The sequence below is a fragment of the Canis lupus genome, chromosome 9, assembly GCF_048164855.1.
Source record: "Canis lupus baileyi chromosome 9, mCanLup2.hap1, whole genome shotgun sequence".
Taxonomy (NCBI): Eukaryota; Metazoa; Chordata; class Mammalia; order Carnivora; family Canidae; genus Canis; species Canis lupus.
This window is the reverse complement of record NC_132846.1, coordinates 9,998,242-10,021,294: the sequence shown is the minus strand read 5'-3', so window position 1 is coordinate 10,021,294 and position 23,053 is coordinate 9,998,242. Positions and strand designations below refer to the sequence as shown.

Below are 23,053 nucleotides of genomic sequence, written 5' to 3'. Positions count from 1 at the left end.
TTTGGATTTCTATGCAATTTCTTTTTTCTTTTCTTTTTTTTTTCCTATGGAATTTCTTATAGCAGCCTATGTTCTATGTGTATACAGGAATTACATTTACACAAATACAAAAACATATATAACTTTCATTTAAACTTAACACTACTTGTTTGCCAAAATAACAGCTGATATATATATATATATATATATATATATATATATATTTTTTTTTTTTGTAGAAACAATTGTGCTTATCCTTAAGGAATCATGAATAGCACTATTTTTAACCTTCAGAATTTCTGGTTGAGAATAATAGTGAACATTGAAAACAGTACTTTATAAATATGTTTTAGTATATTTCAATACACCACCCTTAAACACTACTTCAAAAATTCTCTTTTAGCATGTCAGTGTACAACTTTGAGTCATCAGTAGGAATAAAAATACAATTCCTAACAGTTTCAGTGACTAAGATTCTTGTTCTGGGGAAGCCAATGCTCTTGGGTAACCATTTGCATTGCCATGATCTGCTAATGTTTCTCTATGCAGAATGCCCCCACCTATTGATAAAGAATGTGTCTTTTTTTGCAACCATCAGACAACTTGTAGCACTCTTATCCATTCAGCCTCTCCTCTGTAAGTGTCCTGACACATATGTCCTAGCGCCAGGATCTCCCCGAGGAACTCCCTGGACTCCAGAGAGAGATCACACCCTGCAATTTTGGCAATCTGGGAGCATATCAATTTCCAGAAGCCCTGAATAGGGGGCAGTTCTCACCATATGTGCCTAAATGTACCCCTTTCACTATGTCCTTCTCCATGATTGTCAGGACTGTTATCAAATGCTTCTCTGATATTATTAGTAGATGTTAGGAACCACTGACTACAGGGGGATCTCTGAATCTAAAAGCAGTTTTATTCCATATTCATGAATATATAGCATAACTTGTGCCTTTAATTTTGCTGTCATATTCAGTGTAAAAGAAATATTCCACTTTTTAGGCAAAATGTAATTTTGGAAAGGGCCTTGATTTAATACATCCCTTCTTAGCAGCAGTTATGAATTGCACTGAAGTAAGTAAGTTCTTTTCATATTTTCTGGACTAGCAAACCAAAGAAAGAAGGACAAATAATGAAAGCAACCTAGCTATTTTGGGGTGGTCATCTTTTTGTATGCAATTATAGATTTTGTTTATCAGAGTTATTAAAATCAGAAATAGCACCATTACTTGGCATTTAGACATTGCTTTGAATCTACTAATTTGAGGTTTATTTCAAATAGGTTAAACTTCAGCATGAATTCAACACTATTTTTTTCAGAAATAGACAAAATCTGAATCTTTTGAAATGGAAATTTTATGATCATTAAAATTTGTGTCTACATTTGTATCTATTCTCAGGTGTTGAAAGTAATAATACTGAGGAAACATGGGAAAAAAATAGCTCTGTTGATTTGTTGTAGTGCTATCCTCTTAATAATAACAATCATGGTAAGAATTTTAAATCTTTAAAGTTATGAATGATTTCTAGAAAATACCATGACCATACTAATTGCATGTGTTCATGCAGTTATTTACTCAAAGACTTCTATTCTGACCATAGTGCTCTATTCCTTTTTAAAGTTTTTATTTAAATGCCAATTAGTAAATATACAGTGTAATAGTAGTTTCAAGAGAATTTAGTGATTCAACATTTATATTCAACACCTGATGTTCAAAGACTCATATTCTGACCAGAGCACTCTTTTTGTTTTTGTTTTTTTTTTTTTTAATTTCATACTCTATTACCATTGATTCTCTCCATTGTAAACTCAGGGTTTACTATGGAGTAGGAAGGGTACTCTTCACTCAACATATATTTGCTGAGCACAAATATATCATATTGCAGGAATTTGGAAACACTAGAAATTCTTCTGGGATCAAGGCCAAGACTGTCATGGTCTTTACCATCATCTTCTTTACATCTGGCAGGGATACACACAGACAAGTATCCAGGCAATTAACTATTATGTGATAAACTGTCATGATGGAAGTACATGTTACTCTGGCAGAGGGAGAGAACTCAAACAGGACATCAAGGGGAATGGGAAGACTGCCTGAAAGAAATATTCAGGTTGAGACCTGAAGGGACAGTAGAAATGAGCTAAGTTCAAAGATAAGAAGGTGAAGAAGAATACAGTATTGGGAGGAAAAAAATTATAGTATTGGGGCAGGAGGAGGATGAAGATGGGAGGGAATTTTGTAGGAATAAGCTAGAGATGAGGTTGGAGAATGGAGAAACGAAGGGTTTGGAATAACACGAAAAAGCTTGTATTTCATCTTGAGGGCAATGGGAGACACTGAATTAAAGATGGTTCCTTAATCTGTATTAAAAATACATACTTAGGCTGCCATGAAAAGATCATAGTACAAGAGAAAAAAATTGAGTGACTATAGTAGGGTAGGTCAGAAGTGACGGCAACCTGGACTAAGAGGTGTCAGTGGATATGGATAGAAACATGTTCAGAACATTTCTAGGACTTAGTTGAGTGTGAAGTGCAGGTGGGAAGACTATCTCATATGGCACACAGTTTTCTGTTTGAGTACTGGTTGTTTTGGAAAGAAAAAAAAAACAAGAGCTAAAGAAGGCTTAGAAGATTTCTTCATTAGCTCATATTTATTTAGTGCTTTACTATCTGCCACTTATTAGTGGACTAATTGCTGGGAATACAGCATTAAAATAAAAAAGACAAAATTTTCTGCCCTCAAAGAGGTTCACCATATTAAATGAATTGAATATTAAGGAGAAAAAAATGTAGCTAAGAAAGATGGTAAATGTGAACAGAAACAGGGAGGAGGCATTACAATTTTGCATAGGGTAGCCAAGGAAAGCTGCACTTAGAGGGTGAAAGTTAAATGAAGAAGGTGAGAGAGAATGCCCTGGGGATGGTAGGGAATGGCATCCAGAGAGGGACCAGTAAGAAGAAGGCTCTGATAAGTACTTTGTAAGGTAGTCAGATTTATCTCTGTGTTTATCTTAAAATTTGTGCGCTGTATAAAATGAGTTTCCAACACCAAGTTTATTAAAGTGTTTTTGTATATTATTTTCTAAATGCACTGTTGTTTTGCTTTAAACATTTTGTCTATAAATTACCCAAATTTTATTTTTATGTGATATAAGGAGGAATTACTTTTACCTTCTTCTATACATTTGTAATCCATGTACCCAGTATATAATTATATTTCACAATTATAAAAGATTTTATAATTTTCATTAGTACAATACCACAACCTGGAAATTGATATTAATACAATCCATTGATTTTGTTTAGATTTCCCCCATTTTACATGTACTTGTGTCTGTACAGTTCCATACAATTTTATCACATGTGTAGGTATAAATAGCTCCAAGTTCTATTACCATGAAGATCCTTTTTGCTTCCTTTTTATAACCACACTGGCCTCCTTCTTGCCATCTCTCCCACTCTGACTGCTTGTAACCACTGATCTGTTCTCCATCTTTATAATTTTGACATTTGCAAATGTTATGTAAATGGAATTATACAGTATATAACCTTTGGGGATTGGCTTTTTCACTCAACATAATTCCCTTGAGATTTATCCAAGTGGTTGCTTTTATCAATATTTGCTACTTTAAAAAAAAAAAAATATTTGCTACTTTATTATTTCTGAGTACCATTCTGTAGTATGGATGTACCACAGTTCATTTAACCATTCACAAAACTAGAATAGCTACATTAGATTAGGAAAAATATTATGTATCAATGTTAAATTTACTAAAATGTGACTGTCCTATGATTATATAAAACAAAAACTTCGGGAAATACTCAATATTTAGAAATAAAAGATCATTTTTTATGTAACAGTCTCAAGTGGTATAGAAAATGTGACATGCATACATATAAAGAGAGCAAATGACAAAGAGGGTGGGGAACACATTAACAATATTTGATTATGTTAAAGAATATTTAAAATGTTTTTTCAGTTCTTCTATGTATTGGAAATATCTTCCAAATAAATAGCTACATATAAAATGTACATACGTACACACATACAAATATGATCATTTCAGAAAACCGGTAGAACCTAATAAAGGTGAACATATGCATGAATTATTAACCCTAATCTACTGTTAGGTATAGTCCCATGAAAAAGATGCATATATTCACCAAAATGCATGTACTGGATTGTTCATAGGAGCATTATTAATAATTTCCCCAAACTGGGAACCCCTCAAGTGCCCATCATCAATTGAATAGATAAACAAGTTGTGGAATCCTCACAAAATAGAATTCTTTGCAAAAAATACCAGAAGACAATGACAAGGGAGCAGTTCATAAACTTAATGTAGAGTGAAAGAATCCAGAGAAAAGAAAGCACATACTGCACAATTACATTCATATAAACTACAGAAACAAAATTAATGAATTTGAATTAGAAGTCAGGATTGTAAAAAAAAAAAATAAAAATAAAAAAATAAAAAAATAAAAAAAAGAAGCCAGGATTGTGGTTACTTTGGGCAGGGAACAGGTAGTATCTGGGAGAGGACAAAGGGGACATCTGAGGTAGAAATAAAATTTTATCTCTAGGCCTAGATACTGGTTACATGGATGTGTTCAAATTCCAACAAAGCTATACACCCATGGTGTCTGTAATTTTCTCTAGTTGTACTTTACTTTTTTAAAAAATGCATTTTTTTAGATTAATTATATCTGCCTTGCTAAAAATGCTCCAGTGGCTTCTGATTGCCTTTGAAATAAATCTAAACACTAGATCATGGACTAAAAAGATTTTATGGCTCCACTATACTTCAACCTCCTATCATACCCTAATTTTAATGTTCAGACTAACTGATCTCTGTTTAGTTTCTCAAACATGTCAACTTCTTTCCTGCCTCAAACTGTTTGTACTTGCTGGAAATCTCTTCAACAGGCATTTTTGCCTGATTTCTTCTCTTACTAGCTTCAAGGCTATTTCTCTAAACAAACTATCCTCTCCCTGGCTATTGGATCATGCTGGTTTCTTAGTCCCTTTTAAGTCCTCGTAACCATGGAAATTGCTTTTAAAATTTGTTTATTTATTTGTTGTCTATATTAACTATCAAAATGTAAGCTCTTGTTCCCTGTTCATCATTGTGTTCTTAGCCTGTAGCAATTTGCTTAACATATAATGGTCTCTCATTGAATAATTATTTGAATGAATTAATAGGTGTTTACTAAGCTCAGGAGAACCATTACACATGGTTCTACACATAATAGACTTTTGTAGTCATTAACAAATAAAATAGTTGAAATTTTGGAAATGTTTCAAAGTGTGTGGAATGAGACATAAAGGGGCCTTGTGTAGAACTTTTCGAGTAGCAGGATATAAGGAGCATCCAGAGGAAGATATCATAAAATATACGGACATGGAGAGGCCATACAGGGAATTTAGAAGTCATGGTATGCAGAAAGCAAAACAACAATAACAGCAAACAACTAAATAAAATCAACAAAATATGACAGGCAAACAGACAAAAAAATAAGAGTTGTGGTATCATGAAAAATGCTGTCAGTTATGATTGAATTTTGAAATGAGGGAATGGCTGGTGGCCTTCCTGAGAATAGGTCCCTGGTGTAGACAGATGACAGAGGACTGAGGAGTGAATGAGGGACAAGGATGAGGGAGATAAAAAGGAGTTCTCTCTTTCAAAATATTCTGTTGTGAATAGAAACGCAATGGGTCAGTAATTAGAAAACTTAGATAGGAGTTTTGTTTTGTTTCATTTTGTTTTAAGAAGGTAAACTTAGAAAACCCAAATGCTGTTTAGAGAGCATAATTGTTCACATGGAAGCAGAAAGGGAAGGGAACCAGAGCAAAGATGAAATAATTAACCTTAAATGGAAAAAAGAGTAGGGGTTGGAAATGGGAAGAGTAGAAGATGCGAAATAAGACTTCATGAATATAGGTGTCTCTGAACCCGACCCTAAGTGTAGCCATTTCAGCAATGGTATTCAGGGGACATGAAAATGGGTGTATAAAATCCAGGGAGAAGCTCTGGGACTTGGGCAGCTGTGAGATACTTGATGTGCCACAAACTTTCTCTAGGAATGGATACATTTGTTTTTTTGTTTTGTTTTGTTTTGTTTTGTTTTTGTTGTTGTTGTTGTTGTTGTTGTTTTTTTTACTACAGTTCCTGCTGGGAGCCTGATGTGAGACTCCATCCCAGGACCTTGGGATCACGACCTGAGCCAGAGGCAGATGTTCAAACACTGAGCCACCCAGGTATCCCTAAAGACAAATTTTTAACAATGGAGTATAGAGAAAGAAGAGGAGGAAGGCAGGGAAGTACATCATAAGAAAACCATGGAAGTATTGTGGTGCATGCTTGGCACCAACAATGTTAGAATAACAGAAATATCTACAATTAACCTGAGCTATTTCTTTTTTAATGCCTTATTTCTTTCACTTATTGGGTACTTACTGTGTGTCTAACCTTAGACAGAATATTATGGGCCTGAATATGATATAACTGTTAAAAATCGAAAAAAAATAAAAAATAAAAATCGGTCTGTATTATTTAAATATGCCTCAGAATGTCTTAGAATAACACCAATATTACAAATGAGACTTACCAAAAAAATTTTCAAACTATTAGCAAACTTCATCACAAAATGTATATAGAAAATTTCAGCATGAGTAGTGTAATTTTATTTAAAAAATATTTTATATTTGAGGCAGCTGGGTGACATAGTCAGTTAAGCCTCCTTATCTCAGTTTCAGCTCAGGCTGTGATCTCAGGATCATGAGATTGAGCCCCATGTTGGGTTCCATGTGCAGCACAGTCTGCTTAATAATCTCTCTCTTTCTCCCTCTGTCCATCCGTCCCCACACCAATGCTCTCTCTTTCTCCCTCTCTCTCTCTCTCAAATAAATAAATAAAATTTAAAAAATACTTTATATTTAATATAAATACTATTTATGACTCCATTGTGGCAGTGCTAACTTTTATTTTTTACATATTTTTAAGCATTCTTTAAATTTCTACAAAAATTAATCTATCTGAAAAAAAAGGAAAATATCAGCACATATTCATAATTATTGCCTAAGGGAAGGCATCTTGAGGTAGACTTATGGAGGTCAACAGGCATCCATTTGTTTGCAACACATTACTAAATCGCCTTATAAAAATATTGTACCAATTTAGGATAATGCTAGCAAAACAAATGCTGATTATGAAGAAGGGACATGTGATTCTTAAAAAGAAGACCTTCCGAGATCACAGAAACAAATAGGACAAAGTCAGTCAGTTAAAAGATCCTCAGGATTTTCTTTTGATGCCTCTTAGTGACTGGAGTTGCTCCCAGGAACAACTCCCAACCAATGAGGAACAGAACTTTTTATCAGTAAGCAAAGTCTCTTGCTCCTTGGTGGGGCAAACCTCAGGTTATATTTAACATGGCTTTTATGTTTAACCTGGTCTCCTCAGGATTGAGCCCAGTGGTGAATTGCTAATTAATAAACCTTCTATTGGTTTTTCTCCTTTCCCTGCTTCATCTTTCCACTCCATTATTGTGCTGCCTGGGTTTACCTCTAAAGTTTGTCTTGTACCTAAGTCTTACCTCAGGGTCTGTTTTTTGCGAAACCCAACATAAGACACCTGGGGGAATTGCATTAGAAAATATGAAACATGCTTTCGTTTGGTTTTTCTTTTCTATTTCTAACCATGGAAGTGAAAATATATATCAAAGAATGATTAACACTTAATTGAACAACTACTATATTCCTAGCACCATGCTTAACATATTACATAGACTTATTAACTTATTAATTTAAATAATTTATTTAAATCTCACAAGAAATTCTACATGTGATACAGAATTTATGAACAAATCCTTCATCTATTTATTCAACTAATAACTAGTGCCTACTGCACCTACTCTCCATAATGAGAGACCCTGCCCTCATGGAGCTATAGAATAATGGGACAGATAATATCATGTAAACCAAAACTTCAAATAGTTATTTAATTGCAATAGAGAGTAGTTATAAAGGAAAAAGACATAGTGACATGAGGCAGAAGTTTAAGAGGGAGTGTTATCTTGTAGATGTCATTTTCCTAAGTGGCATTTAATCTAAGACAAAAATGATGGTTAAGAATTTATTAGTTGAGAAGAAGAGGAAGCACATGCTAAGCAAAGGTGATAATGTTCAAATCTCTGAGAAGGAGGAGCTTAGTTCTTCTGAGAAATTAATCCGTGGGTAAACGGTGTTGTGGGTAGACTGTGGCAAGCAAAGAGGAAGGTATCTCAGCAGGGAGCTTGAGATTGGGAAGTTGCCAGATCATGCAGAGCCTTGCTGGCAATGAAGAATGCTGTATTTCACACCAATCAGAATCCGGAGCCATCGAAGGATTTTAGGCAGCATGCTGGTTTTTTTCTTGCTGTTTTTGATTCAGTTATGGACTAAGCTCGTTGGCTACCTTGGGGAAAAAAAAAAAAAAAAGGCTTCTGGTCTTCTAACAGAGACTGTAAACTGATTGCCTGAGAGCCAGATATGGACTACAGACCTGTTTGGTTCCCAGTGTATTGGCCCCATTTAAGATGTTTAAATCAGTGGGTAGCTCACATCTGAATTTCTAGGATTTCTGGAAAAGGAAAATATCAGTCAATGCTAGGTGGGCATTTTCTATGACTTCAAACTGTAGACGTAAGAAGAGGGAGTCATATTTAAATGGCACATTCGTTCTCCAAATTTCACAGAGCTCCGTATTTGAAAGCTACTGCATCACAGAGTGACTGATATAGAGCTACTGATTTATGTTACTGCCTGGCCTCTGTAGAAAGTTGAGTTTACAAAGCCTGCATTATGACATCTGGTAGTGCAGACTCCTGTGTCACTGTAAACTAACTTCTGAATCCAATAAAAATGGATTTATCATTATGGATTTGTTATTATTTATTATATATTTATTTATTATAACGGTTTTCCTGAGAATAGTTCCAAGCAGTTAAAAATACAAGTTTTATTTTATTTTATTTTTTTATTTTTTAAAATACAAGTTTTAGATTCGGATGCACCTGGGTTCTGTAGCCTATGGGACCAGTGCCACTTCCTACCACATGTCTTCTAAGCCTAGCACTTGGGTCATCTCTAGGTATTTGACACTCCATTCTGTATCAAATGTTTCATGCTTTCCAAGCCTATACCTTGCAGTTCCCTTTGCCACATCTTCCTGATTATCCCTCCAGATCTAGCTGAAATGTCATGTATTCCTGGCAAGGTTATTATTCACACTCCTGACCTGCTCAAGATTCCTCTGAGCTCCTGTAGTATTTGAGGCATTCTTTCATCACAAAACTTACTATATCATACCATAACAATTTTTTTTTCACTGCTGGACTATGAGCTTCACAAGGCAGTGGCTGTGTTTGTGGAGCAGAGAAAATAAATGAATGAATGGGTAAAGTGCTGGTTTTTGAAGATATTTTCAGTTTTTTCCATAATTTGGAAGTAGGCTGTGGTAGTCACTATGGAGAGGATTCTGATAGAAGGAAGAGGAATTAGAATATCTTAATCAGAAAGAGATGACAAGGGAGATGAGAGGAAGCATGTGCTAAAATCCTGAGAGGGTCTGGAGGGATGAGGGCAAACATGAGAAAATAGAGCAACTCAACCAGACAGTGGTCAAATGCAAAAGTGTCTGTTCACACAGTTGACTCCAAGCAGATTCAGTAGGAACCTGGAAGCTGTAGTGAGGGAGAGTTGGGAAAACTGATGTGTAAATGATGTACAGGATGAGAGAGAGAATAAGCAAGACAAGAAACTAGGACCACAGATCTTACCAGCAGTATTCTGAGGTCTGGAAGCACATGCAGGAAAAGCGGTGTGAGGGATCCAGGGATGCAGACTGAGGCATTTTAGACACCTGCCAGTTGACAGGGAGCAGAGCTCAGGAGATAGGATTTAGATGGTGACTTAAGGCTTTGAGGTAGATTCCAGGTTCCCGAAGTGGGGGACCTAATGACTGAAGAGTACCTTAAATTCTATGAAAATGTGATATAGTGAGAAAGTCGTGTTACCAACAGAGTTGGGGAAGAGGAAAATGATGTTTAAAGGTTTAAGGAAAATGTTACAGGTTTTCTGATTTTATACCCATTGAAACAAATAATAGGATCCAGTATGTTTTTCTTTCTTCTGGGTGTTTTTAGGCTCAAATGAGATAATTATAATAATATTTCATGTGTATTATTCTATAATATTTACAAATATGTTGGCATACATTACTATCATTATCACTGCCTTATATAACTTGAACATTTAATGGTACTGCCTGGGTTGTTTTGCATCCTGTTAACAATAAAAACAAACCACAGTACACACTCACACACACCCACACACATATTTTTCTAATCCCACTTAGTTTTTGTTAATGCTACTTTTTAGTTTGTGCTACTTTGTATCATGTTATATACCTTTACAACTCTCTGGAAACCCTTTCTAAAGCAAAGTAGTGGTACAAATATACAAATGCCATTTAACATTGTGAGGTTTATCTTCTGGAAGATTTTGATTATTTTAGCTATCATCCATAGATTTACAAAGAAAATAATGGCAACCTTTAAAAGGTTTATGGAAGATTCCTTTTCCAGTTAAACTTCATTCTTTATCTGAGGATATCAAATATTATAATAATCATTTCAGAGACTTAAAATATTAGGAAATGTTAACAGGCTCCAAATGTATAAATATACATGTGCGCATGAGCTTTTGAACATGTTCAAAAATATGCTCACAAATTCCATGCTTGCAAATGATTTCATCACATATTTATTTGGTTTAGTTGCTCCACATCATTATGCGAAGCAAAGATGATCCTTGTTCTTTATCTTAGATACAGGGTGCAAGGAAGAGAAAGCAAGGAAACATCCTTTGAAATTTTCACCTCCAGTAAAGTCCCTGTGTATCTTCTACAAGGGCATGATGGATTCAGTTACTAGTCTAAACAAGAGCTGTAAATAATTTTAAATTACCTCTACTCCAAAGAGTTAACTGTATCTGATAAGTCATGCAAAACAAATCGATAAGATATATCTGAATGAACCAAAATACCGCCCATCTAGTTAGGCTTGGAATCTAGACCAAACTGTCAAATCTAGAATTTAAAAAACAAATGTGTGTGGGGGGCGGGGAGGGGTGCTTGCAAGTTGCAGTGGTATTTAGGATATGTAAACTAGATTAAGAAATCAAACAACTTATGATCTTTAGTAAACCTGAAAACTGAAAAACATTAACATCTTCCTTGGCACAACATGGTTTTCAAATCTATATGACATCGCTTGGCTCCATTTATAGTCAGCATAATTTTGGCTTCTATTCTTATGTGGATAACAGCCAAACTCATCTGTCTTCTATGTCCAATCCTAGCATCTTTGTTTAGTTCCTCGACTGAGATTCTGTTTTAAATAGCCTGAAACATTACTGTAAAGAAAAAGATTTTCCTGAGCAATTTGAAGTATCTTTGTCAAATCATATAGTTATCATCTGAAGCTTTGTTTTCAATTCAGTGGTTTGAAGAGTGTAGCTTTCTTTCTATAACTTGCTTAGAGATTTCCATGCCTCCTTTCACCAGAAATTGCTTTGATTAATATAATTCTCTTTCAGCTGTGATTTCTTTTGCTATTCACTGCCCTCTTTGATGAGTGAAAAATGTAGGTGCTAGATTTCTCTCTCAGGAGGGCTAAGTTTGAGGGCAATGTGTGCATTCCTACCTTTACTGTTACAAATTGCTTTTAAAACTTTAGTTTTCGTATTTGTTTATAAAAACCTGGAGGATTATTTTGCAGGACTTGGGCCTCTTTGCTGGCAGATCAGTTCTTTATCCTTCTGACCCCTAAAGGCTGATTTTCTTGGCTTGCAAGGTTGTTTTGACTTCTGGCTTATGTTGGTCATGAAGGTGAAGATGAGAGATGGAGGGCAGGATAAGGGAGGTGGCTAGAATATCCCCTCCTTAAGCACTTTCCCTGGTAGTGGCTCCTCTCTTCTGCGACTCCAGCTGCCACCATCAGGTCCCCCGTGGTTCTGTCATCCAACCTGAGAGGCACACAGATCCTGGGTTCCAGTTTTCCACCTTCCTTTCGTTGATTCTCCAGTCTAAGGACGTTAGTGAATTCCTGATGGTGTAAATCTGTAAGTTACTCTATTCCTATTGTTACCAGTTATCTTTCTCCGCTATTCCATCACCTGTGCGATTAATTTCTTGCATGAAGTTTGCCTTCTTGTAAAGTATTGATGCGGATTATGTTTGCTGGCCAGACCTCAGCTGGACAAGCATCAATTCTTAGCTACATATAAATAGAAAGATTTTAAGTTTAATAAATTTATCACTGGCAGTTGCAGAAGAGGATTTATGAAGGCTATTGTACATTCTGAATAACTCTAATCATATATTTACAATAAAAGTTACTGTTTAGAATAATAATATAAAAAGTTCCTGATGGGATTATAATTCAGAAGGAGATTAATTGGACTGGATATTTAGAAATATTTGAGATGCTTAAAACTTACTGAGAAAAGCAACTGGGTCCTTTGTAAGATAGTTTTATATGGTTTATAAAAACTCATTTACCTTTTCCAATTTATAAAGTCAGTTTTTGTGTCCAAGAATTTCCTCCTAAATTTTTTTCATCCTAGGAAGAGAACCTCAATTGAACTGATGTGAAATATAAACAATTACAATAAATTATAATCTGCAAATGATATATGAAGAATAAAAAAGACATACAAAGGTTAAAAGTGTCTATGTCTAAATAAGTCAAATAATTATTAATAATATACCTGGATTAAGTTCCAGAAATAAGACATTTTCCTTCGTAACTATTTTATATTTTCCTAATTTGGATCTAGGTAATAAGTATTATATCACAAAATATCTTTGCCTTTTGATATATAACACAAGTGTTAACAAGAATTACTTTAAAATAATATTTCTGTATGCCTTAAAAAATTAAGGGTTTTAGGAATCCCTGAGTGGCTCAGTGGTTTAGCACCTGCCTTCGGCCCAGGGTGTGATCCTGGAGTCCCGGGATCGAGTTCCACATCAGGCTCCCTGCATGGAGCCTGCTTCTCCCTCTGCCTGTGCCTCTGCCGCTCTCTCTTCTCTATGTCTTTCATGATTAAATAAATAAAATCTTTAAAAAAAATTAAGGTTTTGTTTTTACTTTTGTATCTGAGTCTTACTCATGGAATCATGCATTAATATGTTATGTATTTTTGTCAACCCTTCTATATGATTCTTGCATGTCATTTATATATATGTATATGTACACACATGTATACACATAGTCACATTCAGAAAATAATTTCAGAAAGCATCCCTTATTTGATCTCTCACATAAAAGAGTTAACATTCCAACATACTAATATAACATGGAAAGGGAAAACAGAGAAAATGGTCTGTTCCTTGTAAGACTCTATCCTGGCCATAGACAACATATTCATGGTGTCCTGGATGGAAGAAGCAATGGAAAAGAGGCAGAGGGAGTGTGGCTGAGGTATTGATGTGCACAGATAGACTTGATAAAAAAAAATGTTGCTTTGTTCCCATATCTCTTTGAAGCTTTGCAAATAAGGTGAAAAGGAGTTTAAATGTCTCAATTTCCAAATGATCATCTTATGTGAGCTGGTTCTACTGATGTGTTGTGGGTTGAGATCTTAAGGCAACAAAGTTTCCTGTGTTGTCACTGCACTCAAAACTGGAGAACTGACAAAGCCACCAAGGTTGGGGATCCCTGGGTGGCTCGGTGGTTTGGTGCCTGCCTTTGGCCCAGGGTATGATCCTGGAGGCCCAGGATGGAGTCCCGCATCGGGTTCCCTGCATGGAGCCTGCTTCTCCCTCTGCCTGTGTCTCTGCCTCTCTCTCTCTCTCTCTCTCTCTCTCTCTGTCTCTCATGAATAAATAAATAAAATCTTTTTTAAAAAAAGCCACCAAGGTCATTTATTCCTCAGCAAATTGTAAGGTGGATAAAATAAAAAATAAAAATAAAACTTTCTTTTGATGTGGATTTATACAATCATATTTCTGTCAAACTGGCATATTGTCAACAGTAATATGACTGTTTTTCCAAATAATATGTAAACCAAAAACGTTCAAAAACAAATATTCCTTTTAAAACATTTATTTTTATGCTAGTAAAAGGTGCCTGACTGGCAATCTGTCTGTCCTCTGTTTGAAGAACAAAATGGAGGCACCAGAATCTTTCCATCCCATCATGCCACCTTCCCACCTTCAAACTCATCCATCTTCATGTGTCTTCTAGGTGTTAGGACAGTAATCTTGCTCAGGTTCCAATTAAACTGGTGTTTCTCAAACTCTAACATGCGTACATATTACCTGAGGATTTTGTGTGAAAACATATGTTCTGAATCAGTATGTCTAGTGTATGTCCTGAAATCCTGCAGTGTTAACAAGCTCCCAGATGATGCACATGTGCTGGTCTTTAGAACACATTTTGAATAGCAAGAAATTAAATTTCTTGTCTCTCTTCCCTATAACTATATGCTCCTTGAAGATAAGAACTATGACTTTGTTTATCTCTGGGTACCTAGTCACAAATGATAAATATAATATATTTTAATGGTGAATTAATATGTAAAGGTTTTAATCATTCTCTGTTTTGTAGGAGAATACCATGTTAGTTTTCTATAAATGCAGAATGAGAACTCCAGAACCAAATGTATTTATACTTATATGTAACCAAAATATGCTTCTGGCTTTAAAACCATGCTATTGGAATTCCTTTTTAATTTAAAAAAAATGTAATCTAATTTGGTTTAATTTTTTGTGTTGGAATTCCTGTTGTGGAATGATATCTGAATACTTTATCCCAAAATGATAGCATCATAAAAGTGCACTTCAATGATAATTATGAAAAATCTTAAGAGAGAAGGAAGATATAACTAGCACAATGCTGATGCATTAATTATTTTTAGCTGTATATGCTATTATATTTTAAGAATATAGGATGGATTTTTATAAAATATCAAGAATTATAGAATTAACAAGTGCAGTTCAACCACTCTAATATTTTTCCTGCTTTTGAATTTAGAATTACAAAACTGAACTAACTCTAAGCATTAGGGAAACCAAAATATTTTATATCAGAACCTTTTTGGTGTGGGTGTGAAGGAGCTGATAGAGTTTTCTTTTCCTAATTTAAAAAATTCCTAGATTCTTTTGACTTTCATACAGAAGACCACATCTGGGTCAGTGTTTTATATGAAAGGTGGTACCAGAATGTCCTGTAAATTAAGGCATCACCGGGGAACATGATGGGCACACATACTTCCTGAATATTTCCTTTTCTGCTTCTCTTTCCCCAGATAAGCCCATAGTAAAACCCAATGCAAATCTACCAAAATGATCACAAAGAATTCTGGTAACCAAAAAGCCCTGTTGTCTTTAGTACTCTTTAGCATCTCTGATTGATTCTCTTTCTCCATCTCCTTCTCACTCTCCCTTCTTCCTTTTCTTCACTCTGTCTTCACAAAAAGAACAGGAGAATATTGATCATGGGGACATCAGGGCTCTGGTCAAATAGGAGATGAAAGAAGAATCGTAAAGATTGAGAGACTGACAACTGCTATTTTACTTATTCTGTTAGTATCCATATGCCTGTTAGTACGAAGTTGAATTGTTTCTATGGAAAGTTGTTTTCTAAAATGCTAAGCTTTTTCGGATGTTGATGACTGAAGTACGACAGCTCAGATGTACTGCTGAATACTCTGACAGCATGACAAAATTTACTGGCTCCTGGATGTTTTATCTTAATGTACCTACAAGTGCCACATGTATTACAGTTTCTTCACACTTAAAAGGTTTCTTGTTGTATAGGAGTGTGGTCTGTTTCCACCTCATGATTTGCTCATGGGGGCTTTTTCCCCCATCACTGAAGTAATTTATTTTTAGGATAAGTCCCAATCACTCTATGTGGCACTGTTTTCATCGATGTGCTTAAAATGGTAAATTGCTTTCTATAAGTTATATTTATAGAATGGAATTCTGTACTGCACATGAAAACAAAATTTATCTGGGCTATTATCAACTCGTGTTTTAAAAATTAGGAATATAAAATACATTATTCATATTTGGGATATCTGTAATCACAAATATAAGAATTACTGTCCATATATGCATGGCATAATGCTATCAACCTATTAGTTGCTCAATATTCGATCACAAAAAAGATGGAAAATGCTCCATTAATATCACTGAAATCTTCAATTTTTATTTCCCCAATCCAGACTTTCTAGTGTCTGGATTTCTGAGTTATATAGATAATAAGGTTAAAGTCTCATTTAGAATTATCTTGTCATCATTTTTTTCTTTTTTTTTAGAATTTGTAGCACAACTTCTATCCAAGGATCTTGTAATTAAGCTCCCAGATATAAAACCAAAGTATTCTAAGCAGGAATGGGTTGGCTTGTATCAAGATAAACTAAAATCTCAAACACTCTATTTCCAAGATCAACTCAGAGAAATAAAAAGGCACTTAACAGCCAGGAAATTCTATCCTTTAGGATCACAAAAAAGAAATGGCTATTCAGATTAAAAGATACAGGTTACTTCAAAATGTCTGAATAGGTTTTATTTATAAAAAGAGAAAGGTAATTAGCATTTCATTGACTATTCAGGAAAAAAAGAACAAACATTGCAAACAAACAAATAATGTGACTATAATATAAACTTCATCTCATTCACAAATTTGAGGTAAATTGTTGAAAAATATTATTAACAGTGCAAATAACTTTATCTTTGCAATATTTAGGCACAAACCAATGTTATTCATTATTTTCTTTCTCATAGTATGGAAGACTTTTAAAAAACTCTTTATGATAAAATATTTGATGGATTATTATAAGATGTCATGTGGAGGCTAATTTGATAGAGAATAACTCCAGACGTTCCTAGCTGATTTGCGGCTGTGTATCTTTTTGCTAAAGAATCAACAAAGAATTAATTTTCTAAAATGAGAGAGGAAGAGGAGAAAAAGGTGGATTGGTCAAAATTAGGCAAAATGACAATTCCCAAATTTACAATACTATGCTGCCAAATTTGGATCTGGAACCATTCAAAAACAATAACTTTTATAAGAATTTACCAGGATATTATCTACAAGATTTCTAGATGATTCCCCATTGTTGTGGCTATTGCTGTAGTCTTAAATCCAGCAATTGATTTTAGAGCCCAAGCTGGATTATAACATTAGATAAGGCTCAGGATTCTTCCTATAGTCAAATACTACTGGAAGTATAGTGTATACTATACTAAGTATACAAACACGATATTAAGAAATTTCATAGCTTTCACTGTAACTTATATGAGTATATTTGTGTGTGTATATATATGCAATGTTTAGCGTGTGTGTGTATGATACTTAGTGTTATTATATGTTTAACCTATTAACAAAGTGAAGCCTAAAAAAGAACCTGAATGGAAAATCTGTAACTTAGCTTTAAAAAAAGAGAGAAAGGGAAAGAGCCCTCTGATACTTAGTTCAACCAAATGGCTCTTCTTTCTCAATTGGAGCATCCAGTGCATATTTTCTTCCTAAGCATATTTTATTTTCTACGTTAAATCACAAGATTCATTAGATAAGTGTAGTTGAATAATCTGAACAGGTCCTAGAACTTTCTTTTTCTTTTCTTTTTTTTTTCTTTTTCTCTTCTTTTATTCAAGTATATTGAACATACAGTGTTATATTAGTTTCAGATGTACAATGTAACAGGTCAGCAATTCAGTACATTACTCAGTGCTCATTAAGATGAAGGTACTCTTGATCCCCTTTATCTGTTTCACCTGGTCCCCCCACCCTCACCTACCCTGTGGCAACCACCAGTTTGCAAAAGGGAAAGGAGAAAAAATGAGTGGGAAATATCAGAAAGGGAGACAGAACATGAGAGACTCCTAACTCTGGGAAAGGAACTAGGGGTGGTGGAAGGGGAGGTGGGCGGGGGGCTGGGGGTGACTGGGTGACGGGCACTGAGGGGGGCACTTGACGGGATGAGCACTGGGTATTATTCTATATATTGGCAAATTGAGCACCAATAAAAAACAAATTTATAAAAAAAATATATAGAACTTTCTTTTTCAATTTCTCTCCTCTTCTATGAACTTACACAGCTGTTTAGTTCTTTTGTAAACAGGGAAGGCTAGGCACTCTTGCATAGATCTTTTTAGCATATGAAACATATTGACATGAATATAACATATGTGCCAAAGCAATATTATTCAGCTAACATTTCAACGAAATGTAACATAAAATTTTAAATTACATATTTCTGCCTATATTTGATTCTTGTTTACTGTATCTAATCCAGAAAAAAAAAGAAGACTCTTATTATGAAAAACCATCTCTAATATCTTTGCATTCTAATATCAGTAGAAAGGAATGGTTATTACTAGTTGTTTATCTTCACTTGCTCTAACATCACCAAGTGTCAGTACAGCAGTTTTAGTTGATCAAGGCTTTTGATCCATATGGCGAGTGTCCAGGAGAAGAGCACTGACAGACACAGGTATGTCAAAACATGGAAAGCCAGTAGGATCATTTTGTTTATTGGAGCAGGAAGGTAAAAGACAGGTTTACCCCTCTGTTTGAAGCATATTACCTTAAGCAAATCTGTTGCATCTTATTGGCTTAGTTTCTTCAAATAGAAGGCATAAGCTCTTTTCCTCCAGGGGGAATGGTGATTATTGATTGCTGGCTCTTCACAATAAAAAAATACAATATGTAGTATATTAAGTTTTATATATATGTGTGCATATATTTCTAAATTCCCATTAACAAAATCTTTTTAAGATTTAACACTTGTTCTCAGGAATAGAAGCATCTTCTACTAAAATATTTTAGAAATGTCTTTTGCCACGTATTTACTGTATAAATATGAGATTGCCAATACCCTAATTGAAATGTAATGTTAGATTTCTCTCTATAATCACAACAATTGGATATTCCACCAGAATTTAATTTTTGTAACACTGAATAATTGCAAATCTCTTAATCCACACTTAAACAATATGTCCTTTAATAACTGTCTGCATAAACAAATATCTGAGTTGACCGTGAAAGACTCTTGCAAGTTGAACAGGTCCTAGAAGTCAAAGTAGGTAGCTGTTTTATCCCAAATGTTGGGTACAAACTAAGGAAGAAAAACTAGATAGGAGCGTGGAATATATATCAACTGCATATGAAATTTCAGATTAAGATCCATGTAATTTTTATGAGCTAAAGCAAACTATGATTCATACGTATGTTCTTTGAACAATATTTTTGCTTTTCTTACCTTACCCAAAACTTATTTTTAAAACCCACCAAAAACATATTGCAACCTGACCCAAGCTACAAGGAGGGATGAGGAAATGATACCAACTAAGGATTTGGCTCCAGGGTAAGGGGAGGTAAATGGTCTCTTTATACACGGAGGAACTAAAGGAGGGACACAAGGATATTAGATATTTTTCAGGATACTGTAAAAGCCCCCATAGTAAAGTGCTGCTATAATCTGATCTATCATTTTCTTTTGTCATTAGTAAAGGTGAAGTACTGGCTGGCTTCCTTGCTTATATGACTATATTTTGTGCCTAATCCTCAGAAGGAATCAGGGCTACAAACTTAAGTCATGCTGGGTATCATTTAGTTCCTGCCCTTCCTGGAGGGGACTTGACAACAAATAGGGAATTTAAGATAAATGGAATTTCTGCTGACTGTCTCCACAGTGGAGTTTACTTTAAAGTCTGATTTAGAGAAAGAAGGCCCATTTGGGGAAGATCTCTGACTTGTGATTTCCTTAATAATCATCCCTCAAGTTTTACTAGTCTAAGGGATTTTTATATGGCTTTCTTTGAATACCAGTTGAGTACAAAGAAAAAAGCCTGAGAAATACCTCTTCCAAGGATTTCCAGCCCTGATGGATTTGAGAAGTAAAAGTTTTTAAATGTACCAGATTTAGCAATTAAAAAAAAAAAAGTTCCATTCATTCTCCTTAGCAATCATTTGAATAACAGGACTTTTTTTTCCCCAAAAAGATCCATGCAGATTAATTGGATAATTTTCTTGAGGGAAGAATTGAAATGGCAATTCAACTTCAGCTTCAATCAGAAACTCCATGACTCTTTAGCCTGATCTTTGTTGCTCCATAGGGTTTTTAGCTTGTTAAGGAGCCTCTGGTGCCATTACACAATTTTGTGCTGTGTAAAAGCAGGGACCCCAATGTTTGGGCAATTCTACAATCTGACTAGAGTTTCTGGTTTGCTTCCTGGAAGGAGCTTTGTTATACCTAAAGTGAAGTGGCTTTAATGAAACTCCATTGCTGGTGGCTAAAGGGCTTCCTGTGTCTAGTTAGAACATGGAGAGGAGGTGAATTGAGATCCTTCTCGCTATGCCCCAGGGAAGCATTGTTAGCATCTGGGAGAATTTGGTTTCTGGAGTTTTCGTTTGCACAGATTCCATACTGTGTTATCCACTGCCAGTGGGATAAAAGGGGAGGTTTTTTAAGAGAACTGATACCATGATTCTCATATGAACAATGCTTCATGTGATAGGCATGACCAATCTAAAGATAAGTATTTCAAAAGGAAAGAAAAAGTTAATTCTGTTCTCTGGGGTAAAGCATCACAAGACCAGAAAGATATTAGAACTTGGATGAATTTGCATCATAGGTATTAATAAAAACAATAACAGTAGTAACGGCAACAAAATATCCTCATCAGTTATTAGAGCCCATTTGTGAAAAGTGACTCCAAATTTGTGCATTTGCAGTCTCTTATTTATCAGTGGAATTCTTGGTTTCACATGAACTTTTAATCTTGTTTGACTGCTCCCCATGTGAATAAGCTAAAACACACATACACTTGCACACACACACACATATACATAATAATTCGTCTTCAGATATTTGAGGGTTCACACAGAAAAAAAAATGATTTAAAATATATGAATATAACACTTTTTTTAGACTAGTATCCTATTTCACAGTTTCACTAAAGCAATTCTTTAATTCATTTCACCAGATCCTATCAAACTATCTCGAGTAGCTCTAGATAAATGTATAGATAATTTCCCAAGTGTTACAGATTTCTTCATCAGGAAGTACTTTTAATAATTATTCTAATTTTTAAACATTTGATTCTAGTCTAATTCGGTCCCATTGAACGTGAACTGATTGTGATTGAATAAAACTGACTAATGTTTGGCCTTTAGCAACCAGTTGCTTTAATGAATTGCCTTATGAAGTTGTCCCTCAGGTCGTCCACAGTTATACTGAAAACTCAGTTGTTATCTTATTAATCACATAATCATAAGTATGTTCTCTTTCTTTCTTCTAACTCGTGAACATAGACCCAAGGAAAAAAAATCCAGAAATTGCTCAGGAGTTTGAAAGTCTCATTTATATTCCTTAGTAATAGACATGTTTTTATGTTGGTTGGAGTACATTTTCCATCAGCACCCACATGTCTACCTCTACTCAGATGTCAGTGTGATATATGATGGTTGCCCCACTGTGATAAAGAGTAAGGAGAATAGATTCAAGAAAAGTAAATACTAAATTGTCATGTGTCCTTCCAAATATGTTAAAATATGTACAGTCAAATTTGACCTCTGACAATTCTGACTTTCTAACATGCTGGCTAGGAGGCATGCTTTCAGAGTTTCACTTCTCAGAACTCCCTGCTCACTTCTAACATTTTGACTTATTCAACTCAAATAATGAGTCAAAAATCAAGAAGCAAATAAACTGAGTGCAATTAAATTCAGCATGCCAGTCTCTTATTCAGGTCAGAAAAGAAATGAAAATTTGAGAAAGTGCCAAATTTGATTATTGGAAAAGATAAAGCCTAAGATTTTAAGTGCTGTAATATCATTTAAACCTTAAACTCTTATAGACATAATGTTTTGAAATCTTGAATGATTCTTTTCTTTTTAGAAAAACGAAAGTTTTCATGCAAGCATAATTTTATACTTTTCTTAATTGTCCAACTTCTGCTATACTTTATACCCCATAGCTCTGGTCATCGTCCCTTCAGAAGTCTTCCAGGTTAGTCTTACTTACAATATTTTTATATGCTAACATGACTCCAATACCTGTCCCCATTATGTAATTTTCATAATCACATAGTCTCAGATGCAAACTTTCCTATAATATCGTCTTCATCTGCTGTTTTCAGAGAAAAAAAGAACTAATCCACTTTAATACATTTTCTTTTAATCCTTCTAATTTGGTGCTCTAATTTGGTGGGATAGATGGATATTTGTAAGCCCTTACAAATTGTAATGTAAAGCCACCAAAGAGTAAGGAAAACTTACCTTTTTATTTAAAGACATCCAGAGATCCTGACATATTATATTCAGATCAGATGTAAAACTAATAATATATTTCCAATAGTTATAATGGAGGCCAGAAAACACTGAAATGGCACTTTTTTCCAGTGATCCAATGTAGATTCTACAAACACGGAAAATATTCTTCATAAATGAAGACTTTACTTAGAGACAAGTTCAAAAACTGAGCAGACCCATATTAAAGAAATAACTCAGGAAGTTCTTCAGAAAGACAAAAGCAAAGGCATACAGGAAGAAATACAAAACAAAAAGCGTGAATATATGGGTAAATCAAAATGAATGTTGATGTCAGTAATACTAATTATCTTATGGGGTTTAAAATATGCCTATCCAACATAAGATGTAAGTCCTCAATACTAAAAACTGTAAGACACTATTAAAAGAAGTTAAAGAAGAATTATGAATATGCCATCTTTACTAATTAGAATACTCTTATTGTTATGTCAGTTGTTTCTTAGGATGACCTCAAATTCACTAGAATCCTAATCAAAATTCCAGAAGATATTTTGTATGGAAATTTAAGAACTGATTCTTGTGTTTCTATGGAAACACTATCAAAGTAACCATGCAGAAGAATAATGCTACATGATATACACTACCAGATATCAAGAACTACTATAAAATTACAGTAATTAAGACTGTGTTGGTGTTAGGTATTAGGCACAAGGATTGGCACAAAGCCACAGCTACAGTTCT

General features: G+C 34.6%; 2 long non-coding RNA genes across 6 annotated transcripts in view; one reads left to right on the top strand and one right to left on the bottom strand.

Annotated features, from left to right (window-relative positions):
• Positions 1–6,429, top strand: part of LOC140639762 (uncharacterized) — a 309,354-nt gene extending 302,925 nt beyond the window's left edge. Inside the window, exon 9 of one of the 3 annotated variants that reach the window (XR_012036384.1) lies at positions 6,151–6,429. This is a non-coding gene — a long non-coding RNA (uncharacterized lncRNA). The remainder of the gene's footprint in view (positions 1–6,150) is intronic. The other 2 variants (XR_012036388.1, XR_012036390.1) reach the window with 2 other exon arrangements.
• Positions 6,430–7,952: 1,523 nt separating this feature from the next.
• LOC140639761 (uncharacterized) lies at positions 7,953–22,778 on the bottom strand. Of its 3 annotated transcripts, XR_012036381.1 has the most exons (5): positions 22,322–22,778; positions 18,627–18,724; positions 12,586–12,646; positions 8,527–12,301; positions 7,953–8,439 (listed from the first exon to the last, which is right to left on the bottom strand). It is a non-coding gene; the product is annotated as an uncharacterized lncRNA (long non-coding RNA). The 3 variants fall into 3 exon arrangements; XR_012036379.1 differs by lacking the exons at positions 7,953–8,439; positions 8,527–12,301; positions 12,586–12,646 and adding an exon at positions 12,741–15,544; XR_012036380.1 differs by lacking the exons at positions 7,953–8,439; positions 8,527–12,301; positions 12,586–12,646 and having other exon boundaries at positions 18,557–18,724.
• Between the last annotated feature and the right edge of the window lie 275 nt (positions 22,779–23,053).